Source organism: Panthera leo, chromosome C2, assembly GCF_018350215.1.
Source record: "Panthera leo isolate Ple1 chromosome C2, P.leo_Ple1_pat1.1, whole genome shotgun sequence".
Taxonomy (NCBI): Eukaryota; Metazoa; Chordata; class Mammalia; order Carnivora; family Felidae; genus Panthera; species Panthera leo.
Genome location: NC_056687.1, coordinates 36,316,731 through 36,341,416, shown reverse-complemented (window position 1 = coordinate 36,341,416; position 24,686 = coordinate 36,316,731). Strand labels below are relative to the sequence as shown.

The following is a 24,686-nucleotide window of genomic DNA, read 5'->3' as shown; positions in this document are numbered from 1 at the left end:
TAAGGTAGATTTGGGGCCCCACATATGGATTTTAGAAAAAGTGTCACAATTCATTGTGACATATGCATCTCCACTTGCAAGCCACTACTAGACTATTTCCACAAGTTGCTTCTATATTGATGATTTCAAGGGAATAGTTTTAAATTTTAAATTGCCCTGATAATATGTTTTTCCTTTATGACATGTCTTTTTTTTGTATTTCATTCTGTGTGTGTTTCTGTGTGTGTTCTTTTGGTTGATGCTTGTCTCCTCCCCTCTTCTCCCAATTACCACAGGATACACCCTAGGAAATTTTAATGGTATTTAATGATTAGCTGCCCAAAACCATATATTTTAGAATATAGCTACTGTGGTTCTAGATTATTTTTTCTTTGATCCATAGGTTGACTCAGAAGCCATGAATTTCTAATTTGTTTGCATATTGCAATGTTAGCAAAGAAATGTACCTGGATATTTGTTAAATTTCCTGGAATTAGAGTTTGGCCCATAACTTTCTTCAAACTCTCAACAAGATCTACAGCCAGGTAAGTATGACTCAACGGGCAGAGTAATCTAACCCTGAAGCACATTTTATTGAAGTATTATGAAAAAAGAAGGAAGGAAGGGAGGGATGGAGGAAGGAAGAAATGAGAAGGTACAAGTAAACATAGAATATAAATGCTTTCCAGGTCAAGATACTCAGCATCATTAGCAAACCAGAATCCTCATTGGTGACTACTCGTAGTCACTACTCCTTCCCTTCTCACCAAAGTAACCACTACCTGGCATTTAACATTAATGTTAATAAATTAATAAATTTAGTTATTAATAAATAAATAGTTTAACAAGTTGTCTGCTTTATATATATGAAATATACAATCAATATTACTTACATCTGATTTATTTAATCAATTTAATGTGCTATGAGATTCATCCATGTTATTTAGGTATATTAATTTGTTATTTTACATCGCTGTAAGGTATTCATTACATGTATATAACACTTAGAAATACATCTGTGTTGATAAGGATTTGGGTTCCAGAATTATAGTTATAAATAATGTTGTTATGTTATTATGTAATTCCTTTTTGTAGGCAGTATATACTCATTTATGACAGTCCTGGCCAAGGAGTAGAGTTGCTGCATCAAAAGTTAGCATAAATTCAGTTCTTCTGGATACTGCAAAAGAGTTTACCAAAATCTGTATAACCAGTTTACATTCCCACCAGCATGAATGAAGGCTTCTCATTATAGTATTAATTAGCGTTTGTCTGAAGACGAAAAAAGTAAACATCTTTCCATATGCTTCTTGTCCATTGGGTTTTTTTTAAATAAAGTGCCTCCCTACTTTGTCACTGATTGGAACAAGCAGTTCAAGGACTCTCAGCTGATTCATGAGCTGATAAGTAGAAGTGTTCTAGGGAATAAGTCTCTCTTCTCTCTTTACTCTTAGATATTGACTGTATCAGTCATTATTCACTATCACTTCTCTAATGCTATCAAAAAGGTTATTTTTTAGTAGTTTTCCAAGTTTTTCCTAATTCTTCTCAGTAGGAATCTGTTAGTCTGACTTACCTTGACCTCCTTTAATAGAAACAGAGAATACAATTCACTTTTCAGCAATGTCAAGTATTTTTGTTATTTCTAGAATCAATTATCTAGTCTAAAATTTTCACTTACCAACTTGCATGATTTGACAAGGAAGAGAATTGTGTTGAATTTTTTTTAAATTTCCAAATGTTATAATTTTGGATCCAGTGTAAGCCCTGTTTTATTCATAAAATGGAATAAAATAATATTTTTCATCATTTTAAAGTTTATAGTTTTTGTTAATCCCTTACAGAAAGATAGAGCTAAGTGAAATTTTAATTTATTAAGATGCCATTTCATTTAATATTAACTTTGTAATTTTGATGCTTTTAGAACAACTTCAACACATGGAAAAGTTAATAAGCTTAGTAGTTAAATAAGAACAGATTCTAAATGAAATATTGGTTGATTGATTGGGCAGAAGTTTACCTAGTAAATTAGATGCCACAACATACCATATTCTGTGCTATGCAGAAACCATCAGTCTAAGCAAATATTGATATTAATTGTTATACCAGAGTAGCATACTTTGGTCTTATGACATTATAATCCTATTATTGCACAAACACTGGATTGATTATCCAGAGTGATCATACACATTGTTCACAAGAAAGACCTCTAACTAACTTCCAGCTATCTTTAATATCAAAAAGGCCAAATGCAATTTCTTAATTGATGTATAGTTGACCAAAAGCCATTTTTAATGAAAGTGAACAAGAAAAAGGCGATTTTACAGACTATTGGATTAATTAATTTTAATAACATTTATATTTAGATGAATTTTTTAAAAATCATATAAATGACTAAAACAATAGCCTAATTGATATAATTATTACAAGCAACAGCTTGTAATTAGCAGCGATTAACTGCTACTTTTGTTACAGCAGGTCTGATTTGATTATGCATGGTTTAAGAGTTACTTGATTTAATTATTTGTTTTTGTCCTTGTTTATAATTTATGTCATAGGACCATTCTCTATACATTCAGCACCATGTTAAAAATTCATTTTCTAGATGGGAGATAATCTTTCCATCAATTGAAAGTTCAGTTTGAGCTCTTATTTTATCTATGGCTGCATAATTTAAAAGGTTATAAGAGCTAGTCCACAGAACATATTATTTAGCATATTATTTTCACCTATTTTCTCTTTAGCACAGACTATTTTATAAATTTTACCACTAATTTTATAAGTATAATGCTTTGTTATAGTACTTCATACAAGTGTCATTTACAAATTACTAACAGATATAATCTATTGTGAAAACAATTTGCACTATAATAAACATATATTTTTTAAACATAATTGATATAATTTTTATCTTTGGCAACAATTCATAAAATATTTATTTGTTTTAAAAACACTTAAATATACTGGCATTTGTCAAGCCTCTCGTTTCTTTTGCTTTGAACTGTCCAATTTATGTGACCTTCTGTTAGCTTTTGAAAATATGCTCTCAACACTCAGTTCACCACTGAGTTCCAATTTGTGATACACAGAGGGAACTCTAGGAGTCCATTTAGATGACAGATAGAAACATGTTCTTTTTCTTTCACTGAATATCACTTTAAGAACATAATAGGGGGAATGTAGCTTTCACAATATCCCTGGATTCTCAAGAATTCTGTGTTCAGCTAAATCCATTGAAAATTAGAAGACTGTAGATAGCTGATTTCCCCAACTTTAATCAAATGTATTGAGTCAATTTTGTATATTACATGTATTCAGTATCCATTGCCAGCTTTCAAAAGTGTGTAATTATTGAATGATTTTGATTTTAGATCAACTGGAATTAACCTCCTTTTAGATCCCTATTTTAAAATGTTTAATTCTATAATATTCTATTGAAATAAAGTCAGTAGCTAGAGACAGTCCATTAATACACCCAAAATAATTAAGAAACATTTATATATGCCACATTCCTCAAGAATCAACTGTATTGAGAAATAACTTTTGCCAAGAAAATATTTTTAAGAATCCTCATTCCCTCTATAATTAATGAAGTTAGTTAAGTCCCCCTTCTTTAGCTTGGTCCTGTATGCAATCACATTGGATTTAAAAGAGCCTTTTTCTATAATCAAGCACTTTATAATTTCAGACCTAAGGCATCTTTGTGAATAAAATGCCTATGAACAACAATGTTGGGAATTACATCTGGTCAATATGTGCTCTTTGTAGAACTATGAGAAAGGTTCTTCCTCAGCAGTGAACTGGTAAGGTGAATAATTCACGTAAGAATTGACATTGCTGGAGGCCAAATTGCTGAAATATTTCTTGATTAGAATTATAAGAACATGAGAGATTTTTGGAGAGAGAATAAAGGTCATTTGGTCCATCAAGGCATATCCTTTTTAGTACTCCATTTCCCCAAGGATGGCATCTAATTGTTTCTTGAATGACATTCCTGCTTTTTGCCTCAACAACTTTGCCTGCAGGCTCGTCTAAGCATTTATTATTCTCAACATGAAAAGGTACTTTCTGAAATATGTGGTGAATTTATTTTTTAATTTCCATTTATGTCTTTCTGTCCTATAATCTGTATTGAAATGGAAATAATAATTTGGGTTGACATTATCTGTGGCAGTTAAGACTTTATATGCTTCAAATCAGACAGCTCCAACCCTGTCCTTAATATTATATGCCCAGATTTATGGTCCTAACAACCAGCACTGCATAGCAAACAGTGGTAGGGGTCCCAGTGAGAACATTTAATACTTTGAAAATTCACAATCCCTCAAGTATATAACTTTCTTTGCAAAATAAAGACTAGCACTTACTGAAAATAACTGAAAAGTAAATGAATTAATTGGTGTGTAATTCCCTGTCACTTGCATATGTGCATTAATATATATATTTATACACATGTTTGTATATACATGTGTATATACATATATACACATACATATGTGTAATATATGTGTGTGTGTACAGGTGTATGTACACACCCAATTTAGTTTGGGTGTGTGTATCCTCTTTTTTTCCTTGAAGGAGAGTAATGAGAAAAACAACTAGAAGTTTAGTGCTACCTAATAGATATTTTATTCTGTATTTTTTTTTACCAATATCAAATAATGATTTTATCATTTTTGGCTAAGTATTTACAAAATACAAAACATAATATTCAAAACTTCCACAAATTTAGAAATATGCATGTAAAATACATCATATTTTCAAGTTAACTAAATGTAAAAAATTTACTTTTACACTATTTTATAGACACAAAGAAGTTAAGTCTGAAAACTCATACTTAGTGAGATCCTAAACTGCAACTGGACACCCTTTTTGTTTTTGTTTTTGGAAATGTTAGGAAGGGGAAATCGTTACTTACCCAATATACAATTCTCTTTTTAACATTAAGCAAATATTAGAAGATCAACCATTCTGTTGCAGTGACACTGTTTGGCATGTTAGTTAGCCAAATGTTATAAATGAATTTTATATGTTATCAAGAAGTTTCCATTACAAAGAAGGTTAGATCTGGAATGAGCAGTAATCCAGGTTAACCAATTAGTTAAATCAATCATTGCCTAATATTATACCAGCCACAGTGAGTAGTTCCAGTAGATCCAGTTAGATCGAGGTTCAGAAGTTTGTTCCCACTTGTGAAAAACAGTGATGTGTTTTCCCTTATTTATGCATGAAAAAACATGTATCTATTACTGGCGATAGCAAATTGCCAATCAGAAAAGAATTTAAGACACATGAAAATGTGAAATACAGTCCTCTTAAAGTGGGAACTGAAGCCCTGAGGAGCAATCTAAATTTCCATTTTTCAGTTACACCACCAGTGAAACTTTACATTGTGTGAAACAATTTAGTTTGGGTGTTGTTAATTGCAAATGAAAGCATTCAAGCGGGTAATCTAAATTTTATTTTTAAATTAAACTATACCGCTTTAGTTTTTACATAATATTTATGTGCTTCATATCTGTGTGAGCCTGGATAATCCTAGTTATCATGTTACCCCATAAACTATATTTTCAAGATCATGATAAAATCATAAATAAAGATATTTCAATAGTAGCAGTGTAAACGTAGGCAACACACATGTGCAGAGATAAACACTAAAAAAGAGGTAGATGGACTAGGGAGCCCATGAACATGGTCTACTGGCTGGTCCTGGCAGCATGTTGACTTCAACAATAGCTAATAGAAACATCACATCTCATGTTAGCTGATTCTTTTTTTCAATCATATAGTATGGTCTGTATTAGCACAGTTACCCCACATAAATTTATCCATGGGATTGACGGGTCTTTTACAATATCCTGAATTACAGTGTCAGTTTAGACTTCTCACTTGTGAGTTACATCTAAAAAAGGACATAGGTGAAGAAAAATATTTTCTTTCTTTTTTTTTTTTAAATCAGGGTCCTTGTCATTAGATTTTATTGCCATAAGAGTAGGAGAAATTTTCCTATGATCATGAGAGATAGTTTAATCACAAAGGAAGTGGAAAGTTATGACAAGAGAATTCTTTTTCTTTTATCACAAGAGCAGCAGGACTCTCCCTTTATCCTAAATAAAGTGAATCTCTTTTCCCTCTTTCCTTTTGAAACACTTTTGGAATAGAGGATCATAAATTTTATTTTTTTTTATTTTATTTTTTTTTCAACATTTTTTATTTATTTTTGGGACAGAGAGAGACAGAGCATGAAGGGGGGAGGGGCAGAGAGAGAGGGAGGCACAGAATCGGAAACAGGCTCCAGGCTCCGAGCTATCAGCCCAGAGCCTGACGCGGGGCTCGAACTCACGGACAGCGAGATCGTGACCTGGCTGAAGTCGGACGCTTAACTGACTGCGCCACCCAGGCGCCCCAAGGATCATAAATTTTAGAAAGGAAGAATATGATTCTGAAACAGTTTAGAATTTCTAGGCATATTTTCTAATTTGAAAAATTGTTTAATTTCTAAGATCACTTTTCCAACTATAAAAACCACCCTAATGTTTTAATCCCTAATGGCTGAGGCATTAGAAAACTTAAAATAGAAAAATACAGTATTTCATAAATGTATTTATCCACTCCTGTGATTCCTTGAGTTCAGCATACCGAAGATAGGACAATATAAAATCTTAATGTATGCAATATGTGCAACGTAAAATAATGTAAGACTTTAGAATAAAAAGAACTCTTAAGATTTAGTCAACAGTCATTAGTTTAAAATGACAAGTGAAAATTGACTTCTTAATGGATGAACTATACAATTTTTATCAAGCTATGCACACTACGCAAGCTATCCAACTTCTGATTAATTTTATGTTGCCCCTTGATGTGGAACATCAATGACTTTATTTGAAGTTAACAAAAACTAGTAGTAGTAAAATGACTTGTTTGTGTATATTCTCAAACATAAATTTCTTTTTATGAAAATTATACCATTTTTCTAAATATTTCTAATAATAGAAAAACTGTGAATTCAATAAATTTGCATCAGGTCAATTATTCTAATACATAATTGGACTGACCTTCCAACTTCAAAATATTTTAAATAAATTTTTGTTATAGCAATAAAGCTTAGAATATGAATAAACATGCACACTTTTAAAGATTTAAATATTACATATATTATTCAGCCATTTTTCAATGGTTAACAATTTCATATAGTTAATAGAGTACCACCTAACATAGTTAATAGAAAGACACTTTATTTGCTAATATGTTTGGAAAGGCCAAAAATCATGAGTATGATTAGAGAATTGTATAAACCCCTGTCTTTAATAATTCAATCTAAATAGTTTATGTTATTCGAAGTAGATGAAGATATATTTGCTCTTTATGTGTAAATTATTTCGGCACAATTACAAGTTCTTGATTTACAATGAAGTGTAAAGATTACTGCTATAACATGAGGTTCATGCTTACCACATACCACAGTTATTCTAATAAATGACACCAGATTTCTAAAACAAATAATTATCTGTGAGTAAATTGCACTTTGGCTTGACATTGCCTCCCACAGAAGCTGGCATATCCCTTGCCAATCTCTTTCTTCTCCCTGATCTATCCCTTTTCAACAAACACATTTAACAGCTGTGGATACAAACAAGGCACATTTGGCAAAAGTAGGAACCAGATGCCAAAGTCTGAATGTATGTTCTATTCAAAGCATCAGGGCCTGTTGCTAACTCCTTGGTGTCACCTCTGTTGGCTCCTTTTCTTAATTGTGTACTGGCAGGCAACAGAGGCGCATCTGGAGATTTTGTCGAGGTCATGTAGCTGTGGTCTGGTCTTGGCTACCTTGTGAGATTGCGACCATTTTGAGGTAGTTTCCTATTTCTAAGAATGTGTTAGTAGAAAACGATATGAAAACACTACACACACACACACACACACACACACACACACACGCACATGCACACACACACACTGTTATGAAACATTAAAAGTGCTCGTTGAAATAAAATTCCCAAATTTAAGAATTTCAAATTTTTGCCTGAGAGCAAAACACTGCTCTCTGAAACAGTTAAAACACATCCTTGCAACATATATTTGAACATATATAAGGTACGAATTAATATTAAAATCTGCATGATAAATTATTTTTGCTACCTGGGCAGAGGATTAGCAGCCTGTCATAGCTCAGATTCTCTTCTGCCTGAAGCCAACTTGTATGCATGGAGTTATTTGGAATTTGAGCCCAGGGAGGAACAGAATGTTGGGGTGGGGGGGACAGGTACTAAAATAGGAAGGGTAGGAAATCCAGCAAAAAGGAGGCAACTCCTGATTAGTACTAGATCCCACAGTGCTTTTTGGGGACCCTTCTGAAATATTTTTTCCAGAGATGCACATTTGAGGGAGGAAAGAGGGAAACATTGGTTTTCATTCCCCAGTGGCTAAGAATTATTTCCTGCTCTCCCATGCCACCTGGAAATTTTGGGTTGTGCATGTGTGAATGTTGACCAGATCTTCCTATTGTATATAAGAGAAGAAAGCAGTATTTTACATGTCATGGGCTTATGTCAAGGCATTGTCAAATTACAACCAAAAGTTGATGGGTTCTGGCATCAAAGGTGGGACTTATGAGATTTGAAATGGTAAATAAACAGTCCCAAACACCCAGCTACCAATAAGAAAAAAAAAAAAAAAAAAAAAAAAAAAAAAAAAAAAAAAAAAAAGCTTCTATTTAATTTGGAAAGCCGTAGACACTAGAAATCACATGGAAGTAATTGTTGTAAAAATGTTTATTTAAGATGTTATTATCAAAACACATTTAAAGCACCTTAATTTATTGAAGACAATGTATTAAGAATTCTTAGCTCTTTATATATATCGTCACATCAATGCTCACAATAACTCTAAAAGTAGATATTCTTATCATTATGGTTTCATTTTATAGTTGAGGAAACTAAGAATACAGAAAAAAAGTAAGGCGGTTTTCCCAAGATCATTCAGATAGAGAAGCCCCAAACTGGAATTTGATTTTTTCTGAATGATGCACAAAATTCAGTCTCTGTTAGCAGAGACCCTTCTTCACCAGTGACTTAAAGATCTGTTCCTCAGCACAGATGAAATGTCTTGTTCGTTCCAGTGGATAGATGGTCTTCTGAAGTTGCTCCACTCAAAAATGCCTAATGCTGGCCATACATGGTGCTCATGCTTCTCCTTCCTTTCTTCTTTCTCCAGCTCAGGTGACCTTCCAGTAGTGTCTCCTAGCTTCTCCCCTCAGCATCATCCCCCCTCCAGCAAGCACCCATTCATGTGGTTAGTTTTTTATGGTTTTCACAAAAAGAATTGGCAAATAAACCATCTCAAAACCAAACAAAAAAGATGAAATATTCATTTCTCAACGTTATTGAAATAACAATCTATTCTTCAAAGTAATGATGGGTGCTGTTGACTTACTGGAAAAGGAAAAATGAAGGAAAAACAGACAATAATAAAGGAACTAAATAATCAATATTATTATCTACCATCACTTTATATGTGGAATAATCGATTTCTACAAACTGTTTTTTAGAGTTTTGTTAAATTTTAGGTTTAGAAACAAGAAAAGAACAAGGGTGAGTTAAATGTGCATTGGATAGCATAGATAATTTTATTTATCTAGTGTGGTAGCACATAGTATAAATTAAAATGAGGATATACACAGAGGTATATGGAAGAAAGCTAACAGTTATCTTCAGTCTCACCTAGAGGAAGAATTTGCATTTTATAGACAGAAGCAAAATCAATCTAAGTCCTCAAAGAGGAGGGTGGGAGCATATAACATTTGAAAAAGAAAATCCTAACAGCAATGTTGGAGTTTGGTGTGAATTGAAAAATCAAAAATCAAATGACTGAAATAAGAGAAACAACATAGCTGATTTCTGTAAAGTGAAATATGAGTTTGTGAGGGATACAGATTTATTAAAGACAAAATTGCCAAGATTCATTAATGGGAAAAGTTGTGGAATATATGAATATATGTGATTTTAAGTCACATATGAGAGAAACAAGACTTACTTAGAGTGATAGAGATATTAGATAAGACTGAGAATTTCAAAGAAAATATGTGGTGCACACTAATTTATTATTTTATTTATTTAAATTTGTTTTGCTATATAATTCAATCCATTTTGGATTTGTGAATATATCAGCAAAAATGTATTGATGAGTAATATAAATGAATGACTCTCAGAAGACAGGAGAGAATATTGTATATTATCAAATCCAGAAAAAGAAGGAAAGAAAGAGAGAGTAAGGGAAAGAAAGAAAGAAGAAAGAAAGAAAGAAAGAAAGAAAGAAAAGAGAGAATATAAATGGCTGATCCCAGTAGAAAAATAAATATAAAAAGAGTTTAAGACAGAATTGAGCATACTACAAGCCTTCAGATGTTTTTCAAGTTAATGATTAAAGAAAAAAAAAGTAACAGCGAAAGAGACGTAAGGTAGCCAAAAATAGAATAGGAGAATCAGAGATATTATCAATATAGAAAAAATAGTGGCATTGGCATCCAATCCTGCAAAAAATCCCAAAATATATATATGAAAAAAAAACCTTAGTGTGAAGTAACTTGACATCATAGAATGATTCCAGTGGCACAGAAAGAAAGAACACTAGAATGCAAGAGATCAGCAGGTATACAGAGAAATACAATAGAAAGCTATATCAAGTTAATTTTACACTAACATAGGAAATGTGGTTTACCTAATTCATCTTTTAATCTCTCAAAATTCATTGTAGAGATACTTGAATAAAGCAAATTCTTATGTGACACAAAATGTTGTTACTGAAACTTTATAAAGTGAGCAAAATAAATGAAACATGTAGTTGTACTTCTGAGAGCTAGCCATAAAATATTAACACACTATGAGGCAAAGAAAATACCTCAATAAGATTGATATATTAAAATATATAACTGTTTAACAGATTAAGGAATTGTAGACGTTTTCCAGATAAACATGTAAAGCCCTTTAATTGTAGACTTCAAAATTTTAACTTGGCCAATGAATATAAGATACATAATTACATATGCAGTCCATTTTGCTAAGTAACAAGACTCCAAGCATTTGAATAGATTTTTGTCTAGTGAAAGGATTAACAAACTGACAGCTATTCTCCTGCCTCCTATGAGTTGGAAAAATGGTACTGATGTTCTAAGACATACATTTTTGTTGTTGTTGTTCAGTCAGAACTTAAAATATACTAAGAATTCCACGCCTCTGAGAAGGTTATTGAGAAAGCAGAAGATACTATTTTGACATATGAAGCAACTAATAGAAATCTCTATTCTATACTGACATTCGGGTTTATTAACATACTAATAAGGGAAGCAATATATTGTCATTTCTACTTTACAGTCATGAAGGAACTATTTTAAATATGAAGCTACATATTATTGTTTGGGAAACTTAATATGTGAAAATTAAAGATGTTGTTTCATGTAAAAAACTACATGTTCATCAGTTCAAACCAATGATACTTTTAATATGGTTTAAGTTTCATTTTATTAAACACGTAGGTATTATGCTTGAGAAGGGTGGTGCTCAGAAAAAATATGTTAAAAACTTTGCTTAAGATTTGAATTTTAATTATGAAGTGCCCTTGTTCCTTTAAAATGTGCATTTATTTTAACACACACAACAGATCAATGTCCACTGGTTGAATCATTTTTTTTTTTTTTGTATTTTAATGATAAAGCTGTAGGTGGTTTCAAGCAATATTTTTGCAATTTTAAAGTCGAAAACTTTTACATTATGAATACTAAATGGTCAAGAACTAAACACGAAGGAATGAAAAAAGGAGTAGCAGATGGGAAGGATGTGAAGCCAACCATACTTAAGGAGCTGAAGCCAATTAGAAAGGTATCACCGAAAGCTATTCCCCAGCCAACCTAAAATGGAGAGCTAGTATAATAATAAAATGCCATGGTTGATAGTTCCTAAGGCCTGTGGAATGTCAAGAAGCAGTAAGAGTGCAATGTTAGCACCTTAATAAGCAATTTATGAGTAATTCAATGCAAGACTGTTTCTGTTTTTGGATTCTAGATTGAGCACTGGATGAAATGGAAAACAGTTGGGCAATGCTATTAATCTGTGCACTAACCACATGTTCAGATAGCTTCTGTGGGGCTGATAATTGGCAACAGGTTAAAAATGGAAGATCATTACATGTTAAGGATTTAGAAAATGTAATGGTGTGTTCCTCCAGAGAAAGGAAAAAAATGAACCTGTGGAAAAACTAAGGATTGCTGAACAAGCAGCAAATCATTTCATTATTAGTTTGCTGTGGTAGATTTCAGATTTGTATGAAAAATTAAAGAATCAAATATATAATTATGAACTTTACAAGCTACTTGGAAGGAAAGGAAATATTTTGCATCTAAGAAAAACCTGTAAAACACATTTCAAATAATTTCTCAGTAGTTGTGATGTAAATGAGTTCATACATTGTTTGTGTTTGAAATATGCATAATGAGATTTGCTCTCAGTTTGTGTTCTAAAGCATTTTTGAGATGATATGATAGCTTATATGATAATTTTAGTTATGCAGTATGGCTGATCTCATTGTTTAAGAAACTCAGTCTTTGTAAAGAAGTGGAGTTATAAAATATTTCTGTCTTAATTATTTGAAATAATTTTAGCATATTTAATATAAAAGTATTCACTTTAAGTTCTTCTGAGGAAAATCACTGTAAAACTATACATTATTCAAACTGGTTGCTCATCAGATGCTTTGAAGTATATTTTTTCAAACTAGAATAACATTATACATTCATATTCATCTACATAGATTGAACATTCATATGTGGAGATAAAACAATGTAATTGAAATTTAAACATTATGACTGAAAAACTTTGGGGAGAGTAAATTAGGAAAACATGTTCTGCCTTCTTTGACTTAATATATACTAAACTTACAATATATTAACTAAAGATTCTTTTGCAGTGGAAAGCTTACTTGTATATGAAGATTTTAAAAACTCTGTGTTTACCTGGACTGGGCACTCATTTCACATAGAGAACAAAAGTAAGTTAATCACAAATGAATGTTAATTTTAAGACTAGAACCTAGTCAATACTTTTAGGTTAATAAAGAACTGTATATATAAAGATTCTGTATTAGAATGAGAATAAAGTAATTGCTGTTCCCTAATTGAATATTGATATGTGTGAACATCTGTACTTCTGACACCTGTTTTGTTTTTTTTTTTCAATATATGAAGTTTATTGTCAAATTGGTTTCCATACAACACCCAGTGCTCATCCCAAAAGGTGCCCTCCTCAATACCCATCACCCACCCTCCCCTCCCTCCCACCCCCCATCAACCCTCAGTTTGTTCTCAGCTTTTAAGAGTCTCTTATGCTTTGGCTTTCTTCCACTCTAACCTCTTTTTTTTTTCCTTTTTTCTTTTTTCCTTTTTTTCCCCTTTTTTCCTTCCCCTCCCCCATGGGTTTCTGTTTCTGACACCTGTTTTGAATATTGTCTATGAACTACTAAATTTTTCTTACTTTCTGTAAAGTTGTTTAAAATATAAAAATGTGGTTACACATTGGAAAATATGTTATCACCTGGAAGGTTATAAATGGTATTATCTTTACCTTATTAATGCAATCATCACTATTGCTTTCAACTGGAGAAGCAAAAAGATGCAAATAGCATTAGAGTTTTACGTACGGTCTTTCTATTAACCTATATTATTTTCCTCACAGAGGAAAAATACATTGAGACAAGAAAGTGCATTATTCATCTTGGTTTTGTTAATAATTATGCTTTTATCTACCTATGAGAATTGAGGTAGCCTCTTTGGACATTACTTTTGCCTTTAGATTATCTAGATTTTCCAAAAACTTGTGAAACACAAAGTGATTAACCAGCTATACTGGAGACAAGTGTACCATTCTTGAAGGGCACTATAGCACCACAGGAATTTAAATGAGATACAAATAAGTCAGTCAGAGAAAGAGAAAGACAAATATTATATGATTTCACACATATGTGGAACACTTGAACAAAACACTTTGTTTTAAGAACAAAACACTTGAGCCTAGGGAAAAAAAAGAGACAAACCAAGAAACAGACTCTTAAACTAAAAAGAACGAACTGCTGGTACCAGAGAGGAGGTGGGGGTGAGTTAAATAGGTAATGGGGTTTGGGGTGTATGGGTGGCTCAGTCGGTTAAGGTCCGACTTTGGCTCAGGTCATGATCTCAAGGTTTGTGAGTTTGAGCCCTGCGTTAGGCTCTGTGCTGCCAGCTCGGAGCCCGGAACCTGCTTCTGATTCTGTGTCTCCTTCACTCTCTGCCCCTCCCCCACTTGTGCTCTGTCTCTCTCTGTCTATCAAAAACAAATAAATGTAAAAAAAAATTTAATAGGTTATGGGGATTAAGGAGGGCACTTGTGATGAGTACCGGGTGTTGTATAGAAGTGTTGAATTACTATACTGTATGCCTGAAAGTAATTTTACACTGTATGTTAACTGACTGGAACTTATAAATAAATGAGATAGAGAAAGTCTTTGTCAGTCAAATGCCTGTGCAGAAAAAAGGAACATGTAGCTAGAAGTAGAACTTTGAAAAGTCACTTAGGGTAAAGGCCCATATGATCCCCTCAATGCGTGTATAGCCAGATGATACCACTTGTTTGCTCAGCTACTTCTAAGAAGGCTGGACTTTCACACCTATGAGACATTTGTTTGGGTAAGTATAGTATGCAGGTTTGGGTCAACAATTCATTTACTTAGGACAATGCACTAGAAGCTGAGTACTTCTAGTAGAGAAGTACTGGGATCTCTCTCTCTCTCTCTCTCTCTCTTTCTTTTTCTTTTCCCCCTTCCTGTCATCCTCATGGTGCTTAGATTCTTTTCTCCATAACAGAAATATTTAATAAATGCCACTTAAACAGACATGACCCGTTATTAATTAGCTTACTTGGGGTGTAGTAGTTTGAATGGGTTCTGAATCATCTCTAAAATGCTATGGGTTGAAGATTTAATAAATGTGCTAACTACCTGTCTCCTCTTCATTTGTGAAGCATTCACAATTGCCACAAAAGCATTAGGTACCTACAAGACCCGGCTCTGTCCTGATTTATTTTACCAAATGATCAGATCAAAGAAGCCTCTCTCTGAGGGGCAGGAACAGCATACCATGTTCTTCAGATTTTCCTCTCCCACTTTAACCAGGGGTTAAGGGATAAAATGAAAGCTTCCTGTGGTCTTTAGTAGTTTCATACTCTGATTTCCAGAGGCGATCCTATCATGCTCTATTATCTTTTTGGCTATTTAATGTAAACGTGTTAAAAATAATCCCTCATTTATAAGTGCTAATTCCCACACTACTCTGCATATTCCCTTGAATTACTAGCGCTAAATATGTAATTTTCTCTTACTATGAAACAGTGTTTTTGTATGTGAAATTATTGTGAAGAGGAGGACTACTGTTATTTAATAGTCTGCATTTAGAAATAATAGGTATAATTTGATTTTTAAGCCATCTGTGCTGTTTAGTATATTCATAAACTGGACCCTAATTATCTTTTACATATGAATATAAGGAACTTGGTATGTCTTCAGTGTTATGTGATTCTCCACCCAGATTTTAACCATGCCAATCAAGGGAAGACTGCATGTTTTAAAAAAAAAATGGAACTTCACTAAAATTGTTCACCATATTGGAAAATTGACTCACCAATAGACTCTGTTGGTGTTAGAGTTGTGGTACAGCATACCACAAGCAATTTGCATTTTTACCTCCTTCAGGGTGATCCTAAGTAGAAATGCAGGCTTCTAACTATGTTATTATATCTTATAGTAGAATCATGTCTGAACATTTATATACTGATGCACATTATTTAATATAAACGATTTCCTTCTGTTATAGGAATCCTAGGATATTGCATTGATTTTTAAAGTATCTTTTCAGTTGTTTATATTTTCTATGAATTTCACTTCACAATTTTAAAGTGGTATCACATAATGTTTATTATAAAATGGGACTTTGAAACTGATATCTGAGAAATATTGCTCTGAATTAATCTCATTCCCATTTCTCCCCCAAACAGTTTCACTGTGTCATTTCTAAGTAATCTGCCCTGACACTCCATAACGTTCTTGCTTTAATTTAAATATTGCTATTCCTGAATGTACTACTTCATCTACATCCCTCTTAAGTAGATTTATTAATTTATTTCTCTTATATTCTATGTACCAATGCCATAAAGGAGATATGGGTAAAACTTTGTTTCACGTTGCTGCTTGCCAGTGGTCTCACATCCTTCCTTCTTCATGTATAGTCCAGTGCATGGAAAGGTCATCAGAGTTCACTGCATTTCATCCCTTCATGTTATTGTCATTTATTGAAGTTCACTTATGAGTTCAGTACCTAACTCACCTTGTCTTTCTCCTCCACTACTCTTCTCTTTGTCATTGATGACTTAAACCATCACATCAGTGATCCATCTAAACTTTTATTGTTTCAATTTCTTTACCTCTTTCTCCAGGACAGTAATCTTTCTTGACAAAACCATAGGCCTCCAAAACACTTGTTTATATTTTTGTCTTTTCATTATTGACTTCAAATATTACTTCTTTTATCCATCTTAGTCAAAAAGTGAAAACAGCCCAAATATCCATCAACTGGTAAATGGCTAAACAAAATTTGGTGTATTCATAGAATGGAATATTATTTGGCGTATTAGTTATATTAATTAAAAGAAGTACCGATACATACTACAACACAGATAAACTTTGAAAGAATTATGTTAAGTTAAAGAAACCAGACCCAAAGACCATGGATTTCATTTACATGAAAAGTTCAGAGAAAGTAAATATTTAGGAAAAAGATCAGAATAATGGTTACCTGGGATGGAGGTGGGGATAGGGATTAACTGCAAAAGGGCAGGTGGAATCTTATTAGACTTCTAGGAATGTTCTAAAACTGGGTTGTAGAGATTGTTGCACAAATGGGTAAATTTACTGAAAACTATTGAATTGTACACTTAAAGTGGGGGAATTTGTTACATAAATTATACTTCACCAGCCTTATGTGCCCCTTCCTTCTTAACCCAACCTAGAGCTAATTGTCATTCTCTATAACTAACTGAAAAATGTGGCTAACTCCATTACACTTCTCCTCTCTGATGCATTAATCTAACTTTTTAAAGCTGCTGACTGTTCTTAGAGACAACCACACAAAGTGCTAAGTATTTCAAAATTATGATGAAAAATGTCAAGTTCTTATCACCGCTGCCAAACAATCATACCAGACTTCTTTAGTAAAGTTATTTTCTGAATTTCTGTTTTACAACATCCCCTGTTTCGTCAGTCTCCTCTAAGCCAACTCGTCCATCACTCCTCTAAGCCAACTTGCCCATCACCCTACTACTACCCTTGTCATTTCACTCAGCTTCCTGTACCTGAAACCACACACTATGCTTTCATTCCTATTAGCATGGAATAATAAGTGATTGTCCCAATCTAAAGAAAACTTCTCTATTTACACCTCTATTACCCATGTTCTAGTACCCATCCTATATTACTAGCAAAAACAAAACAAAACAAAAGTAATCAAACAGACATCCCTCAATCCTGTACTTGTATCAGTTTTCTCCTTTAACATAATTTTATTCCTTTCCATGGAACCATTGACATTGTTATGGTCATACAATTACCATTGTCATCTACCATTCCTTTAGTGGTCACCACCCACCTAAAGAAAATTTTGTAAACCCCGTATCATTCAGTTTTTGTCCTCTCTCTCTATTCCCCTTTCCAGGGCTCAAAAAGTTGTGCCCGCCTATTGTTTCTGTTTCATCCTAATTGTTCTTCAGTGCACTATAATTAGGCTACCAGTATATTGTAATTCCTCTACCATTAAAATTAACAGCTCTTATTAAGGCCAACATTAACATATTTTATTTTGTCAAAATCAATGCCTGGTTTTCTGTCTCTTCTTACTTAACTTCTTAACAGTATTGTATGTTACTGGAAATTCCCTACTTCATGAAAGTCTGCATTTGGTTTTCAGAATACCACGTGCACATAATTTTACTCCTATGTCCCCAGTACATGATTTGAAATTTCACTGCCAGTCCCTCTTATTCTTCCTCAATTGTCTCCAAATTTATTGATGTCATAATTTTAAAAGTTGCAAAATAAATACATTTTAAATATTTACCTTAAAAAACTATGCTACAGTACTTTTAAAAATATATCCTTTGGAATCTAAATGTCATAGGTATTCAATATTTATCATCATCCCTTGGGAAAAAATACTAAGCTCTTCTTTACAAGTAAAAAGTAATTAAATGCTTTTTTTCTTCTTGAGCTTGAATTTATTCCACTTCCCCAACAAAATTTTATCCTAATATATTATTTACTCTAGAAAGACTTTTATTGATAATCCTATTATAGTTTTCAGCCCCAAAATTATGTAGATAAAGTAAAAATAATTTTTGAAAGTTTAGGTTATCATAAATTCCTATACATTAAAAATATATCTTCCAGGAAAATTATTAGATTAGAGTTACTCAAAACAACATAAATATATTGCACACTTTGATATGTAACTTTGAAGCAAAAAGAATAGTGTTGTATTTAAAATACACTTCTTTTTTTTTTTAAGTTTGTTTATTTTGAGAAAGAGAGAAACTGTTAACAGGGGAGGGGCTACAAAAGAGGGAGAGAGAGAATCCCAAGCAGGCTCCATACTGTCAGTGAAGATCTCACAAACTGTGAGATCATGACCTGAACTGAAATGAAGAATTGAACCCTTAACTAACTGAGCCATCCAGGAGCCCCTAAAATTCACTTCTTAATGAGATGAATGGATCTCGATAATATATTGGATCATCTATCCATTGTTCATTTCTATAGATTTAAACACTGGAAAAAAATTATTTCTTTAAAAAAATAGGAATTTGAGGAGTTTTTAATAGGAAATCTTCAGAATTATATGACAAAAGGCATATCATGACTAGTAAAAAATAACATTCTTTTGGCTAATGATAGTTTAGGTTTTATTTTAACTTTGTTGAAATTAAAAATTAGAAACCAAATAAATCACAAAAATATTTGAAAGCCCAATAATTTAAATTATTCACTTTCACAGTTTCTGGGAAGGAAGTATACAAAAAAAGTTTTTTTACTTAGAGTTACCAAGTGACTTAATTTTATCTGTTATCCTTTCATTTATAGGTACATTTTTAAAGCTGCCATAATCAAAAAGGATTGTGAAAATTGAAATATCATTAATTTAAAAAATATCTTCAATAATACCATGTTTGATGAAAGTATTTTTATCTATTCATGTGCTTTCCTTATATTTTTGGCAAAATTCAAAAATGCAGATTTATCTCTTTCAGGTTAGGGAAAATGTTTGCTATATAACCTAAATTGCAGAAATAATCAACCAAAGCAGACTTAGTTTTGCAACTTTACCCTTTAAAATATTACCTGACAGGGTCTAGTTAGAGAAGATGACCAGTTCTCACAATTTATTAAAACTATAACTTCATTTCTAGAAAGTCTTCAGATTCCTTCCATTATACCAGATACTGTTTTCTTTTTTATCCTGTGTCATTAGGAGCCAAAAGGACAGGTGAGAATCTTGCTTTCCAATTTAACAGAAATTTCTTATATCCCCTGGTGGAAGGATTACTCCCTTGGTTACCAATAAGACCTCTTAAACCAGCAGAGCTCAGATTCAGGGTCAGACTTCTTAAACCAGCAGAGCCTCTTAAATCAGCAGAAGTCCAGATTTTGGGGTCAGAGAATAAGCATTTTACAAGTGGTTTTCAGTTGTAATAGTGATATATACTACCCCCAATTCCATTCCTTAGTTCCTGGACTCATGTATTGTGGCTTTGGAAGAGACAACATGATATATCTTCCACTGTTTCAGTGCGTATAGGACTGAAAACCCACTTCTTAAAATTATGCTCACAGTAAGTGCAGTAGGTGAATATTGAATAGGCTGCTGAATAGCCCCCTGACAGAGTAGTTTTTTTATGGAAAGGGTCTAATCAAATCATTATGCCACTAGATGTAACACTGGAGTAACAAGTTATGATATTATGTCTCATGTACAAACAACATTGGTCATTGCTGCTGTAAGAAAAGACACCCAACCATCAATCACTATAGATTTGATGAAAAGAGACCATGTCTTTGAGTTCCTGCTTAACCTATACTCCTACTGCCACGGCTACTTTGTCCATGAATTCATGGCTACATGTTATAGGCTAATTTGTGTTTCCCCCGAAACTTAAATATTGAAGTCCTCACCCCCAGTACTGTCAGAATGTGGTTTTATTTGGTGATAAAATCTAAAAAGAGGTAATTAAAGTAAAATGAGGCCCTATTTACCTTTGTCCTTATTAAAAAAAAAAGAGAGAGAGATAAAAAAGAAAGAGGAAGTGAAAGAGAGAGATTTTAATACAAACAAGGTCAGAGAGAGGGCCAGTGAAGGCAAGGGAGAAAGCAGCCATCTACAAGTCAAGGAGAAGCTCTAAGAAAAACAAACCCTGCTGAACCTCCAGAATTGTGAGAAAATAAATTTCTATTGTTTAATACACCCAGTGTGTGGTCCTTTTTTATGGCAGCTCTAACAGACTAATACATTGGGGTAAAAGGTAACTCATATCCACAGGCCAAGTCATTATTGAACATTTGATTTTAAAATCCTTCTCATCAGGTAGGTTCTTTTGTATGTGACCACACTCTCAAACCCTAGGCCCATTTTCAGAGGTCTATTATTTTATCAAAATCTCTGATTTCATTAACGGGTGATTGTTTCCTCTGATAGAGCACAGTTGCAAGTCAAGGTTTATTTGACATAAAAAGAAGGACCTTATTCCATATTTCTCAGGAACATTACTGTAGTTTTCTAATTCAGGTTTTCCACAGAACTGTTTGGGCTATATAGATCAATTACACATCCAATTAATTTCTAGGGAATAGATGATCAATACAGCACTGGATCAGATCATTCTGAATGCCATTTTGCCCTGCTATCTATCATAGTAACTCTGCCCTTCTTGCTCTTGTTAAATACCTCCTAATTAGATTATGCCACCATGAGGTCCTATTTCAATGGCATCATCTTTGACTTTTATCACTAATATATGGGAAAGGTCCACTACAGTAATTTTTTAGAAATACTGGTGCAATATTCAATGAAAAATGCAATATTTTTTCAGTGTATTTCTCCTAATGAAGTACTTACTTTACTCTGTATTTGAATTCCATAGTAGGTTATACGTCATATGTGATAAAACATGACAATGTTTCTATTTTCCTAAGTATTTAAACGTCTTTTTATACATCATACAAAGACAGAATCAGCTTCCTGTAGTCACACAGTGACATGCACTCAGAAGCCCCCCACAATTGGCTTAATGTTCAGCTGCCCAAGAGACAATGCAGTATACATGTTAGCAAAGGAGATAAGTACAATATCTGTCCTCTCTAATCCTTGCCTTCCTGTTTTCATATAGCATTTGTGAGGCCCCATGAGCACAGTATTTCAGGTGACCCACAATTCATGGAATTCAACAAGAAAGAAAACAAATACAAGGTAAGTTGTTACATCTATGATTGAAAAGGAAGGGTGCTGACAGCCCTGAGGGATCATACTTTCTGTTCAAGCTAAGACTTAATTCAAATTTTGAAGATGGCAATAGCATTCTAAAAAACTTGAATGACCAAGGAACCCTATCCCTTCCTATCTTGCTTGTGTTACTTCCCTGTGTTTGTTGATAACCACACTGAAAATGATGTCATCAAAAAATAGGGAAATATGGCATCATCCAGATTTTCCCTACTCATCAGCAAACCCAAAGGAAGAGAGTGTTGAAAGAATATGCAAAGTATGAAGAAATAGAATAAAAGCAGTCGAGCTAATCTGGAGCAGTATTCTGAGAAAATGAAATACATGTGCATCAAGAGCTATGGAATACAAATTTCAGTGATTCTATATGGGTTAAATGCTCTTATATATGTATGGAAAACTGAATTTCACAATATAAAAATGAACCTTAAAATCCATGCTAATAATTTAAAATTTCAAATAGCAAATAAGTTAATACTACAGGTCAAGAGAGAGCCCAAAAAGGGAAAGGTCTTATAATATTTTTAGTGACTTTAACAAACAGTTTTTCTACCTTGAATGAGGATATGTCACATTTTTATTATGCACTGTGTCCCACAAATCATGTAGTGGGTCTTGTATCAAAGTATTTCTGGGATCTTAGCCATAATAGGCCACTATTGAATCTGGGTTTCAGGCAATCAACAAGCATATGATTAGAAACATAGCTAGGTAATTGCAAAAGGCATGTAAAGGGGTTCAGAGCATGAGACCCCAAAATTGTCACTTTGACATAAGAAATTATTTTGAACTGAAGGCAACTGAAAAGAAGCAGTCACAGGATAAGCTCTCTGTCCTTCCCTTATCTTCCTGAAAGAAGAACATAAATTTCCCTTGTGAAGGTGTACCTCACCTGTTTCCTCTACCAGGATGGAGATAACATCTTTATCACTAGAGTTGAGATGGCACCGAGAAAGGGTCTCTATAAACAAACTTTATTAACTTGCCCTTGTCTTCCATAGTTTCCCCATATATTTGTATTTCCCCATATATTTATTTCCCATGATTTGCTGTTCCTAAAAAATCTAAAAGCTTTTTCTTTTGCGTGTCACTTCTTTACAAATTTATTATCCTTTGCTAAGATGCTATTACAAGCCCAAGTTCTAACTACCCTTTTGAGTTAGTCATCACTGGGGTTTCTCTGCTGACGATCATTGCATGTGCTAAGAAGGTATTTTTATTTTGTTAATCTGTCTTTTGACTGTCTAATTTGGAGAGCCCTATCTGGAGAATCAAGAAAAATAGAGGGAGAAGTGTTCACTCCCCTATATATGTGATCAAGACTTTTTTTTTTAATGTTTATTTATTTATTTTGAAAGAGACAGAGACAGCACAAGTTGGGGAGGGACTGATAGAGAGTGACAGAGAATCCGAAGCAGGCTCTGCACTGCCAGGTTCAAGCTTGACATGGGGTTTGAAACCACAAAACTGTGAAATCATGACCTGAGCTGAAACCAAGAGTTGGACATGCAAGTGACTGAGCCACCTAGGCGCCCATGGGCAAGACTGTTAAATATATCACAATGGCATGTTCAAACTCGTTATATCTTGTCTTGATATAATAGGATTAGTATTTGTTCCCACATGTATGTACAAATACAGATACCTGTATACCATGTAGATCTATGTATCTATCAAGTCTTTTATTGTAATTTTCCTGAATTTGATTTTGTGATCAACTATTTAAGTAGTGATAAAATCTGGCTGTAATCATAAATCTAGAAATTTCGTGAAGTCATTACAGCGTGTTCCCCACCACACACCATCCTCTCCCAAAAAGAAAAAACTTTATCAAATAAAAAAAAAGCTACAAATGACATTTGGGAGTTTGGGATACTAGAGTCATTTGAATCTTCTATATATCACCATTGCAACTCTACATATCCGGATGTTTCCCAGTCAATACCCTTCTACTTACTACCTTCACATTTTGGTCTCCACATTCAGTTGATTGGTAGTGAGTTACATGGGTTATTTACCCTGATTATCATGAGGATGTAGGGCTACAATTATATAATGGATATAGGAAAGAATGTGTCACATACAGGTGATCCAGCAGAACTTCTCTTGGCTGGCTGTAACTGTAAATGGTCCATACAACAGCTATAGCCTGCTAAGAGTAAGAATCAGTATATGGTAGGTATGGAGAAGTGGCACTCAGTTCTCTTTAAGGAAGGTTTCAGGAAGTGTCATTAGCAGATAGCCTCTAGCTGTCAACTTCTTCAGTGTTGGCTTCAGCTGCACAGATTCACTTCTCCCATGTTTCCACTCTTCTAGAAGAAACTTCATCTGATGGCACAGGTATTGAAGCCTGGCCATTTTGTACTGGCAAAGGGTAACTCCAAAAGGCAACCTTTGCCCCAGAACTCACTGCTGGGTCGGTAAAGACTTTATCATGCCTATATTGTGCTCTCTCTTTGCCTGATCTTGCTTCCTCTTTCTTCTTTCACAAGGGTCATCCTTAATATAAATCCTGGACCACAGACTTCTTACCTTCTCTTCTGAGGAACGCAACCTGTGACAGAGAATCACTGATCCTTTATTGATGAGAGTCTGGGTCACTCCAGCAGGTAAGCTACTTAAACCAGTAGAATTACTAGCTAGGGATCTAGAATGAGCTTAGGAAGGCAATGATGAATGTCAATTATCACCCTGGGACCAACTGCAGCATTAAGAGGGATGTAGATCATCTCAGTAACACTCTTCCTATGCTGTTTGATTTTTTTCTACTGCTGTAAAGAAGGTGACAGTAACATTCTTTTTATACATATTCCTTAATGTGATTACAGATGACAAAGAAAATCCAAGAAAGAAAAATTATTGGATCAGCTTGAAAAGTATTTATATGGTTTCATATTGTGAGAGGAGAAATCAATGGGCTAGTAACTATACTTAACCATGAAATTTTCTGCGGTTTATAAATATTTAGTTTTATTTTGTTGTACATTTATTAAATCAATTTTATTATTTACAAATTAATGCAACTTGAATGGCTCTAAGAACTAGATTCCTCATTTGGTGCCCAAAGTAATTTATAACACTGGAGAAAAGT

The 24,686-nt window shown here is 33.5% G+C and overlaps 1 long non-coding RNA gene across 1 annotated transcript; it reads left to right on the top strand.

The window, feature by feature from the left end:
* Positions 1-390: 390 nt before the first annotated feature.
* On the top strand, positions 391-24,192 carry LOC122198793. Its single transcript, XR_006193163.1, has 5 exons — positions 391-524; positions 11,689-11,852; positions 12,937-13,017; positions 21,483-21,562; positions 24,088-24,192. It is a non-coding gene; the product is annotated as an uncharacterized LOC122198793 (long non-coding RNA).
* Positions 24,193-24,686: the final 494 nt, after the last annotated feature.